This window comes from Delphinus delphis, chromosome 3 (assembly GCF_949987515.2).
Source record: "Delphinus delphis chromosome 3, mDelDel1.2, whole genome shotgun sequence".
In the NCBI taxonomy this organism is placed as follows: domain Eukaryota; kingdom Metazoa; phylum Chordata; class Mammalia; order Artiodactyla; family Delphinidae; genus Delphinus; species Delphinus delphis.
Window position 1 is genome coordinate 13,322,788 of NC_082685.1, and position 11,182 is coordinate 13,333,969.

Here is an 11,182-nt window from a genome sequence, read left to right on the forward strand (position 1 = left end):
TCTAGGGGTGCTGGAGGCCACGGGAGGGTTAGGATCAGTCAAGGGACAGATTTAGGGTTTGTCTTAGAGGCAGGACTTGGGGTTGCAGCCAGAGCTAGCTCATATCAGGATCTCAGAGACAGGAGAGATGGACAAATCAAAAGACAGCTTCTCAGCCTCCCCGCCATCCCTTCCCCACCCATCCCGCCAGGCCTTCTGTCCCCACTCCAGACTCTCAAGGAGGAAAGCAATTAGTCTGGGGTGGCAGGTTGATTAACGCTGCAGCTGAGAGGTCCGGAGGACCCTCCACTCCCCACCTGCAGCTCTGAGAGCCCCCATCCTTACCTTACACTACCCCCGGGGGCGGGGGAGCAGCTGGGCTAGATCCCTGGAGTTGGGGCTTGCTGAAGAATCCACCACCCAAGCCCCTGCAGATGCTGTCGATTGCTCCCCCTAGGGCCTGTCTTGTCTGTTTCACCCCAAAACCAGCCAGGCCCCCCACAAGCCCAGACCCAAACATCAAACTGCCTCCTCTGGCTCCCCCTGGAGGCCATGTGGAACCTGAATTCACCAGATCGTGGTACTTCCTCCCAAATCTTCCCCATCTAGGTCATGGTGGCCCCACCCATCCAGAGAACTGTGTGACAAGTCACCCATCATAATCACGAGTTACCCTTGCATCTTCTTGAACACCCTATGGCCATGGCCCATCTCTCAACCACCAAAACATGTCCCGCATCCACTCATGGGCCCCACCTTGGCCCATGTCCCACCCAGATGCTGCCCCAGCCTCTATCCTCCCCCAATGGTCCCTGATGCAGACACAGGAGGCTTCTTAACATCATAAAGCAAGTGGAATCTCTTTTTTTTAAATTTAATTTTATTATTATTATTATTTTTTGTGGTACACGGGCCTCTCACCGTTCTGGCCTCTCCCGTTGTGGAGCACAGGCTCCGGACGCGTAGGCTCAGCGGCCATGGCTCACAGGCCCAGCCGCTCCGCGGCATGTGGGATCCTCCCAGACCGGGGCACGAATCCGTGTCCCCTGCATCGGCAAGCGGACTCCCAACCACTGCGCCACCAGGGAAGCCCTTTTTTTTTTTTAATTTTTAAAAACTCATCGGGGGCTTCCCTGGTGGCTCGGTGGTTAAGAATCCGCCTGCCAATGCAGGGCACACGGGTTCGAGCCCTGGTCCGGGAAGATCCCACATGCCGCGGAGCAACTAAGCCCATGAGCCACAACTACTGAGCCTGCGCTCTAGAGCCCGTGAGCCACAACTACCAAGCCCACGTGCCACAACTACTGAAGCCCACGCGCCTAGAGCCCCTGCTCTGCAGCAAGAGAAGCCACTGCAATGGGAAGCCCGCTCACCGCAATGAAGAGTAACCCCAGGGCTTCCCTGGTGGCGCAGTGGTTGAGAGTCCGCCTGCCGATGCAGGGGACACGGGTTCGTGCCCCGGTCCGGGAAGATCCCACGTACTGCGGAGAGGCTAGACCTGTGAGCCATAGCCGCTGAGCCTGCGCGTCCGGAGCCTGTGCTCCGCAACGGGAGAGGCCACAACAGTGAGAGGCCCGCGTATCGCAAAAAAAAAAAAGAAAAGAAAAAGAACAGTAGTCCCAGCTCGCTGCAACTAGAGAAAGCCCACGCGCAGCAATGAAGACCCAACACAGCCAAAAAATAAATAAATTTATATTAAAAAAAACCAAAACAAAACTCATCGGTGTTTATTTACTTACTTGTTTTTGGTTGCATTGGGTCTTCGTTGCTGCGTGCAGGCTTTCTCTAGTTGCGGTGACTGGGGGCTACTCTTCGTTATGATGCGCGGGCTTCTCACTGCGGTGGCTTCTCTTGTTCTCTTGTTGAGCACGGGCTCTAGGCGCGTGGGCTTCAGTAGTTGTGGCACACGGGCTCAGTAGTAGTGGCTCTCAGGCTCTAGAGTGCAGGCTAATGTGGCGCATGGGCTTAATTGCTCCGCGGCATGTGGGATCTTCCGGGACCAGAACTCGAACCCGTGTCCCCTGCATTGGCAGGCGAATTCTTAACCACTGCGCCACCAGGGAAGTCCCACAAGTGGCATCTCTTGAAAGCTCTCAATCCACTCCCAGAACCAACCCTGAGGTCCCACATCAATTCCCCACCAACCCACCTCCCCGCACTCCACTCCGGCCTCCCCTCACTGTTCATCAAACCACACCAGCTTGTTCCCACTTCGGGGCCTTTGCACATTCTGTTCCCTCTGCCAAGTATGCTTTTTCCTAGTTCTCTCCTGGACAGCTCCTTCTCCTCTTTCCAGTCTCAGCTCAAAGTCATCTCCTCAGAAGGGCCCCTAACTACCCCTGAGCAATATTACTGGCCCCTTCCCCAATCACTCTCCAGGCTCTAACACAGTTTAATTTTCTTTCCAGCACCATACGAATTATCTTTTTGTACTGAATGCATAAATGAGTGAATATACATGTGGGCAAGTGGTTTTCCCATCTGGAACTCAGTTTCCTCAAGAAGAAAACAGACAGCTGACATCTCAGTGAGCCTCCTGTTCTGGGAGGGGCCCACTGTCTCCATACACCCCACCTTCAGCTTTCCCTGCGCATCCTCCCGGCTGCCAGGAATCCTCCCTGGGGACGCCTAGGATGGAACACTTCGATTTTCGCGTTAGAATTCAGGCGCCCTTGGGAGAGGGTGGTGACGGTAGTGCTTGAATGGGGTGTGTGTCAGGGAACAGTCAGGTATCCTAGGTCCTAGGAGGAGAAGATTCTTGCAAAGATTTGAAGGGAGAGGGGGAACATGAGCTGCCCCCAGCTATGTGACCCTCAGCAGGTCATTTCCTCTCTGAGCTTTAACATCCACCTCTGTGATATGGGAATAAGAAGATCCACCTCATAAGGAAGGAAATAAACATAGTAGAGGTTCAACTGATGTCTCCTTCTCTCATCTTCTTCCCCATCCCCCTACCCTGGCTCTTCCCTGATTAGCCTTGTGGTCTTGGACCTCAGTTTCCCCATCTGAATGTTGAGTCTGATGGTGGAGACAGACTCACTTGTGAGGTGCAGGGGCACAGCAGGAGAAGGCTGGCTCTGAGCTCTGCGTCTCCCATGTTTGTTCCTTTGACTCCCATCCCTACCCCCATGGCTGTGGGTTCCAGTTTTGGTGCCACTGCCTGGGGTCAGCACTGCGGACAGCTCCCAGCCTACGACTGGCCCATGCCGGCCGAATCCTTTTCTTATCAACAACCCCAAGGAATCTGTTTGGATTTCATCACTGGTTCACAGATGGGGACACTGAGGCATTCTTGGTCTAGACCACATGGCATGGATTGAATCCAGATCTGTTGGGCTGGAGAGCGCACACTCCCGACTCATCAACTCATCCCGATTCTGTTTGAGTTTTAAATGTCCCAAGTGTTTACCCAGCACATGCTTGCAAACACCATCTCATTTAATTTTTCCTGTTAAGTCCTTCCTTCAAGAAATGAGTCACCAAAGCTCAGAATTCAGAATCCCATCTCCACCATTTACTTACCAACGGCAACCTTGAGCAAGTTACTTAACTTCTGAGCCTCGGTATTTCTTGCTTGTGCAATGAGGATAATTGTATAAAATGGCCTCATTGTGTTCTTGTGAGCTGACCCATGAGGGACCCTTAGAACACCACCTATGTGGAGTGATTACCTATTGGTACTGCCATTATTCACTTGTTTACTTATTGCATATCTTATTTTTATATTTTAATAAATAATATACTATGCTAGGATACAATTACAGTGCGTATTATTATAATAACTGGCAATATATTATATAATGTTATAAACAATGAATATACTGTGTATTAATTGATTGATAAATAAGTATTTTTGCAAAGTCTACTGTGGGCCAGGCGCTATTCGTATCCTGCAAAGTTGAGATCCACATCCCCATTTCATAGATGAGGAAACTGCAGCTCAGAGAAGGAAATTCATTCAGGGAATAAGTAGGACTGAGATACACATCTCTCCGGGTCAGTCCAGGAATCTGGGTGAGGGCGTCTCAGAGTCTCATGGTCCCCAGGGTCCCAGAGAGGTCTCATGCCTGGGAACTGGCTCATATCTTGTCACTCTCTCCCCAGTCAGTCTGGGAGTCGGCGGATTCTGGCTTGGCCCCCACGAACCCCCTTGGCAGTGGTGTCATCCGGAGGTGCTTCTCAGGGACCCCATTGCTGCCACCACTGTCGAGCCGTCTCGGGACCACTGGAGACGTGGAGCCCAGTGCCTGTGTGGTGTTCAACATCGAGGCTGGAGGGAATGAGCAAAGCCACAGCCTGGCCCCAGGCAGGTGAGGAGGCATGTGGGGGGTCAAGAGGCCCTGTCCCAGGAGAGGGAGAGTACTCTGTCTAGCTGAACCTTTCTTTAACTTGTTCAGCAAGCATTTATTAAGCACCTACTGTGAGCCAGACTCTGTACTGGGAACACAGCCGTGGGCAAGTAGGTGTTAACAGAGAGATGGTGGAGATAGACTCATACTAGCTGGAGAGATCAGGGCAATGTGGAAACCCAGAGGAGGCTTCTGACCCAGCGCTGGGGGGTGGAGGGGTGGGGGAAGGACTGGTTGGAAGAAGTGACATCTAGGCTTAGCCTAAAGGATGAAGAGAAGTCAGCCAGGAGGAGCACAGGGAAGTGTGTGCCAATTAGAAGAAACAGGATGTGCAAGGTCTTGGACTCAAGAAGAGCAGGTGCACTGTGGCTGGAGGGTAGGAGGGGAGCCTGGGGAGGTGGGCAGGGGCTTGACCACACAAGACTTCATGGGGTGTAATGGGGAGACATGGGTGGGTTTTCAGGGGCATGAGATCGGCATTTAAAAAACTTCCCTGTGACTGCTGTAGGAAGAAGTGTCAGGAACAGGAGTGGAAATAGCTGGAGCCCAACGAAGAGGCCTGGGCAGTGGTGCCTGGACCAGGACAGGAGCCATGGGCTAGAGAGAAGTAGGTTATTTTTGAAGTAGACACATCAGGCATTGGTGGACACCAGCAGGGGGTGAGAGAGAGCAGGGACTGGTATGGGCAGCTCCTGGTTGTTGACCCTTCACATGGGACATTTCTTTTCATCCTCGCAACAATGCCAAGAGGTGGGAACACCATCATTATCCCCATTTTCTGGAATAGAAAACAGGGTTGTGGAGGGAAAGTGCCAGCCAGCCAGTGACAGAGCCCACATCTCCCACCACTGGACCAAGTTGTCTCCCACTGTCAGCTTTGGAGGGTAGGGGACTGAGCCATATGTAATGGACAGAGAGAAGCAGTTTGTTTCGCATCACCCAGCAAGATGTGGTAGTACTGGGGCTGGAGCTCAGTCTGCTTGAATCCCTGGCCCAAGCATTTTCCATTCCTCCAACTTGGGGACATAACTGGGGTAGAGGGTAGACAGTCTTCATGGGAAATAGCCTTGAGAACTGGGGTAGAGGGTAGACAGTCTTCATGGGAAACAGCCTTGAGAACTGGGGTAGAGGGTAGACAGTCTTCATGGGAAACAGCCTTGAGAACTGGGGTAGAGGGTAGACAGTCTTCATGGGAAATATCCTTGAGATGTCCTTGTGAGCTCTCTGCTCCCAAATGGCTGCAAATGCTTCCCTTCCCCAGCCACACCCACCTTCTCAGCCCTGCTCTTGTCCATGTCTACTTCTGTTAACCGTGATCTAAAATATTCTCGCCCTCCCTTTGCCACTTCCCAGGAAATTACCCCTGAGATTAGAATGCCTTGTGGGCAGGGCCTTGAGTTTCTAGAACTGTGGAAGGGAGGGGCAGGCCTGGGATTTGAGGGCAGGAATTGTGACTGTGAGGTGGGGCCCAGGGTGTCACAGGGCAAATGAGATCCTGCCATTTCTGCTGAGGATCTGGGTGTCAGTGTGGCTATAAAAAAGTGCCCCTCTCTACCCACCCCCACTGTTGGCAATCCCAACCAGAGGCAGCTTCTGTGTGCCCATCCCAGGCATTGGAGAGCCCTGCCACAGCCCTCCCCCGTCTCTCTTTACATCCCGGATTCCTGCCCTGCGTGTATGGGCGTTTTAAGGTCCCAGAGAGACCCCCATCTGGGGCTGAACCACTAAGCCTACCTTCCTCAGCAGAGGCTGACATCTGTGCCTACCACTGAAGACCTGGGCCCTTGACTCTGCTTCCAGACTCGTCTTTGCTACAGTCATGGGGGAGGGTTGAGGACCCACCACTGCTTTCAGCACCTCCTGGGCAGTCTGCCCTGCCTTTCAGAACCGGCAGGTCGCGGACAGCTCCTCTCTGTCTCAGCCACCCGGAGCTCCTGAATCTACTGCCTTCTTTCCTTTCGGCATCAGGAGTCGGGGCAGTGCCTTGGCGTTGGGGGTCTCCAGAGCCCCTGTTTTCCCACTCTCCGTTCAGCAGCAATCGGGAGGACAATTTCTGTCTTCACTCCAAGTCCATGTCTTGATCCTATTTCGTTCAGCACCAGAGGGGACCTCAGGCCATTCTTGGCGCTGGGGATCTCTCCAGATCCTGTCTTCAACCCTCACTCCCAAGTTCTTCTTCCCCTGCTATCTATCCTTCAGCACCCTCTCAACAAGGACAGCTCCTCGGTGTCAGCCTCACCTTGAGCCCCTGTGTCTACCTTCTCCCGCCTCAGCACCTCCGGCGCGGACAGCTCCTCTCTGTCTTCTCCACCCCCGGCTCTGGCCGGACCCGGGCTCAGACACTTCGTTCCCGGGGACCGCTCCCGCGCCCTGCTCTCTGCCTGCTCCCCCGCTCGGTCGCATGGAGACCCCAGGGGTCCAAGAAGGGGTAGAGGCATCCCGCGAGCTGAATCGCGCTCGCAGCCGCCAAGGCATAGCCAGGGCTCCGAAGCACCTGTGGCGGCAGCCCCGGCACCCCATCCGCATCCAGCGGCGCTTCCACTCAGACCCGGACAAGTCTGTGGGCCGCAGGGAGCGGGACCTGAGCCCGCGGCCGGCGCTCGAGAAGTCGCTGCGCTCCTGGCCCTCCTCCTTCCACAGGCGGTAGGTGGGCGGGGGCAGCCCCTCCCGCGGAGTGGGGGAGGGGCGCGCAGGGCCTGGCGGGAGTAGGGGAGGGTCTTTGCTTTTCCAGGGGCGGGGGTCTCTGCCTCTTGGCTCAGGCTGGCGCTTTAGAGGAGGGTGGAGCTGGGGGGTGGCAGTGCCATGATCGCTTATGGGTCTGTGTGACCTGGTGTGCCCAAGTGCCGTTGCATCCGAATGCGTGTGAGTCTGAGCAGTTGCGACCCCGTGTGTGCTCCTATCTGTTGTGTGAGTGTCCACAGCTGGCTGTGTCTCTGTGGGTGATGGGGATGTGTTCAGGTGTGTGTATACCAGTTACCTACGTGCTTGGGTGTTTCCCCTTGTGGTGCCCGTGTGTGTGGCTGGGCGCCACTGTCCTCGCTCTGATCCAGTTCGGTGTCCAAGGGCCCTCCAGACCCTGGAGTGTCCTCGGGTGTTTGTGGGTTTGTGGCCACGGCAAGCATTTCAGGGGAGCTTGGGTTGGGTATATGAGAGGGCCAGGGCAGGCTGTCTGCTGTGCTGGGGGAGGAGCCTCCTCTGTGGCGTGTCCACACACACACACACGCACACACTCACGTGTCCCCTGCTGTCAGAGGGAAGCCTCTTGGGAAGCCTGAGCACAGGATGTTTCTTCCACACAAGAATGAGGTGGAGAAGAGGGGAGTAGAGGTGGGGGAGGGGCTGCTCCCGTTTCATATAAACTGAGGGAGGGGGGCAGAATAAGACAAAGACAGAATAGAAACACAGAAAAACAGGGGCCTTAGTGGGGTCAGAGGGGCCTCAGTGCCACCAAAGAGCAGGATCCAGGAGTCCCAGGCCCTCCTTGGATGGGAGGGGGAGCTAAATCAGGCCAGATCTAGAGCCCTGGGTTTGAGGCCAGGCTGAGCGACCTTGGGTGAGTCGCTTTCTTTCCTCTCTGGACTTTTCTCCTGCCTTGGTCCCTGGACCTCCCGGGGCCACAGACTTCTTGATCAACAAGCCTGGCCTAACACCCCAGCCTGGCCCTCCAGCAGCCCTGGCTGGTGTCTGGGGCAGAAGGGCCCCACAGCCCAGAAGGGTTGGAGCTTTCCTAGGTGACCCAGCAGGCCCCTTGCCTCCACCCTCCAGCCCTCAGCTTCTCCTCCCCTCTCTCCCCGTGACTCATGACTTTCCATCTTCAAGAAAGAACAAACAGAGACTAGGTTTGGGCCCATCTCGGGGGAGAACCACGTGGCTCTGGAAGGCAGGAGTGGTGGGTTGTGTTCCTGTGAGTGTGTGTGTGTGTCCTGCCCATGCATATACGTGCTGATGTGGTGGGAGAGGCTCAGCCTTCAGGGAAGCTAGGTTCAAGGCCAATGTTCTGTGCACTGCCAAGCAAGCGGTGGTGCTTCCCTGAGCCTGTGTCATCAGTGAGATGCAAACACAAACCCGTAATTTCTGCATTTTGTCATGCACGGTCTGTGCCAGAGCACGGTCCTCAGCTGTGGCCCTCCTCCCCAGTACCCCGGGTGGATCACATGGGTCTGGGAGGGTCTGAGCATCTTGTTCAGCAAGCATTTATTTAGTAGCTACCATGTACCAGGCCCTGTACTGGGGCCACAGCCCAAGGGCAAGCAGGTGCTCATAGGCTAAAGGTAGAGACAGACTTATACCAGCTGGAGACAACACAGAGTGATCTGTGCTGTGATGGAGAGAGATCAGGGTGCCGTGGGGCCCAGAGGAGGCTTCTGACCCAGCTTTTGGAGGTAGGGGGTGAGGAAGGACTGCTCGGAAGAAGAAGACATTTAAGCTTAGCCTGAAGGGTAAAGAGAAGTCAGCCGGGAGGAGTGCAGGGAAGGGTATGCCAAGCAGAAGGAACAGAATGTGCAAAGCGTCAGACTCAAGAGGATCAGATATATGAGGACATGAACACAGATCAGTGTGGCTGGAGGGTGCGAGGGGAGGCTCTTATTCATCTCACAAACATTTACTGAGCACCTACTGAGTGCTGGGCACTGAGGGCACAACTGGGAGCAAGGCAGACCTGGTCCTGCCCTCAAGGGGCTGGCAGGTGAGGCAGACACAGATCAAATAATCAGGACAGTAAATGTGAAATTGTACCCATGAGAGGAGGGTGTTCTGAGAATATTTATTTTACTTGGCTGGTCACAGAGGGCTTCCTGCAGGGGGTGATGCTTCAACTGTGACCTGAAAGACAAAGAAGTTAGCAGGGGGGACTTCCCTGGTGGCGCAGTGGTTAAGACTCCGCACTCCCAGTGCAGGGAGCCTGGGTTCGATCCCTGGTCAGGGAACTAGATCCCACATGCATGCCACAACTCAGAGTTCGCATGCCACAACTAAGGAGCCCGTGAACCGCAACTAAGGACCCGGTGCAACCAAATAAATTAAAAAAAAAGTTAGCAGGGGAAGAGCCTTCAGGCAAGGGCATGGGATAGGAATGAGCCTGGATGCTTTGAAAAACAGCAAGTGGGGAGGGGATGATGAAACTGAAGCAGAGTGAGCCAAGAGGAGTGTGCTGGGGAGGCCGGCAGGAGTGAGGCCACACAGGCGTCCAGGGAGGTATGGATTCAGAAGTGAGGGCAATGGAGAGCCACAGGAGGACCTGGAGCAGAGGAGGGTGAGATCTGACCCATGTGACCATCTGCACATGTGACTCAGCCTCCACCCTCCTCTCTCTATCTAGATTCTTCAAAGGGAGACTTTCCCGGTTGTCCAGTGGTTAAGACTCTGCGCTTCCGAGGCAGGGGGTGCGGGTTTGATACGTGGTCAGGAAACTAAGATCTCACATGTCCTGGAGTGGGGCCAAAACTTTTTTTTTTTTTTTTAGAAAAACAGAAAAAGATAACTAGATTCTTCAGGCGGACGTGGGCAAGTCATCTCTCCTCTCCAGACAGACTCATACCAGCTGGAGACAACACAGAGTGATCTGTGCTGTGATGGAGAGAGATCAGGGTGCCGTGGGGCCCAGAGGAGGCTTCTGACCCAGCTTTTGGAGGTAGGGGGTGAGGAAGGACTGCTCGGAAGAGGTGACATCTAAGCTTAGCCTGAAGGGTAAAGAGAAGTCAGCCGGGAGGAGTGCAGGGAAGGGTATGCCAAGCAGAAGGAACAGAATGTGCAAAGCGTCAGACTTATGGTATACTTGTCCATAAAATGGGTGTAGCAGCACCCACCTCCTGTCTCACGGGGGCCACCTGGTGGCAGAGGAGACAAGTGCTTGCCCAGGGAAGAGGCTCAAATAGGGGAAATTGAGACACCGAAGTGTTAAGGACATTAGAGGCTGCTGGGCACCTCCTCAGGTCACATAGCGTGCAGGGACAAAGTTAGGGAGAAACAAAGTCACGTCAACCCCTCCTTTGGCCTCTGCCCCTTCTTGAGTGAAGCTTGGGGTCATCTCCCAGCGTCAGGCAGGCCAGGTTTTGAATGCTGAATCTTGGCTGTGTGGCTCAGTTTCTCCATCCAAAAAGCTATTGATAATGCATTACCGTTAAAACTGGTTATAAAGTATTTAAAGTTGAATCTATTAATGAAACATTAATATTAAAACTATTGATAAAGCATTAATGTCAGAGTAGCACCTGGGACTGCAGAGGAGATGGAGCCATTGGGAGAGGCTGAGGAGGCTGCCAACCTAGGCTTGAATGACCTCAGGCAATGAGCACACCTCTCTGTGCCTCGGTTTCCCCATCCACAAAATGGGAATAATAGTCCCCACTTTATAGAGTTGCTCTGAAAATAAAATGACTTTTACATGCACAGCCCTTGGCTCAGCACCGGGAGAGCAAGGAGTGCTCAGTTCGTACCCATGTGTTTAGCCTTAACCTTCCATTTTATGTTTGTGAATTCAGGAGAAGGACTGCATCTCCTCAATCTCTCCTTGGGGATATGAGAACGCTGTGAGTCTCCCCCATGGGGCTGAGGTGGTGTCAAGGCTCCTTGGACCCAGCCCCAGTCTCTTCACTAGACTGATCCTGGCGGCCTCTATCCCCTGGGGACAAGCTATAATTAGGTATAGCCACAGCAGCTACAGATGGTATTTTTGTCTTGGGGACAGAGAGTCTGATTCCCACCAGGTGTCCGGTTGCAGGGCCACAGGGACAGAAGGGGGTTCCCAGCCAGACCCTTGAGACTCTCTGTCCTCCTGAGCCCCAGTGTGACTCCTCTGTGAGCCTCCGTTTTCTCATCTATGCAACGGGGACCATAGTATGATTGAGATGTCA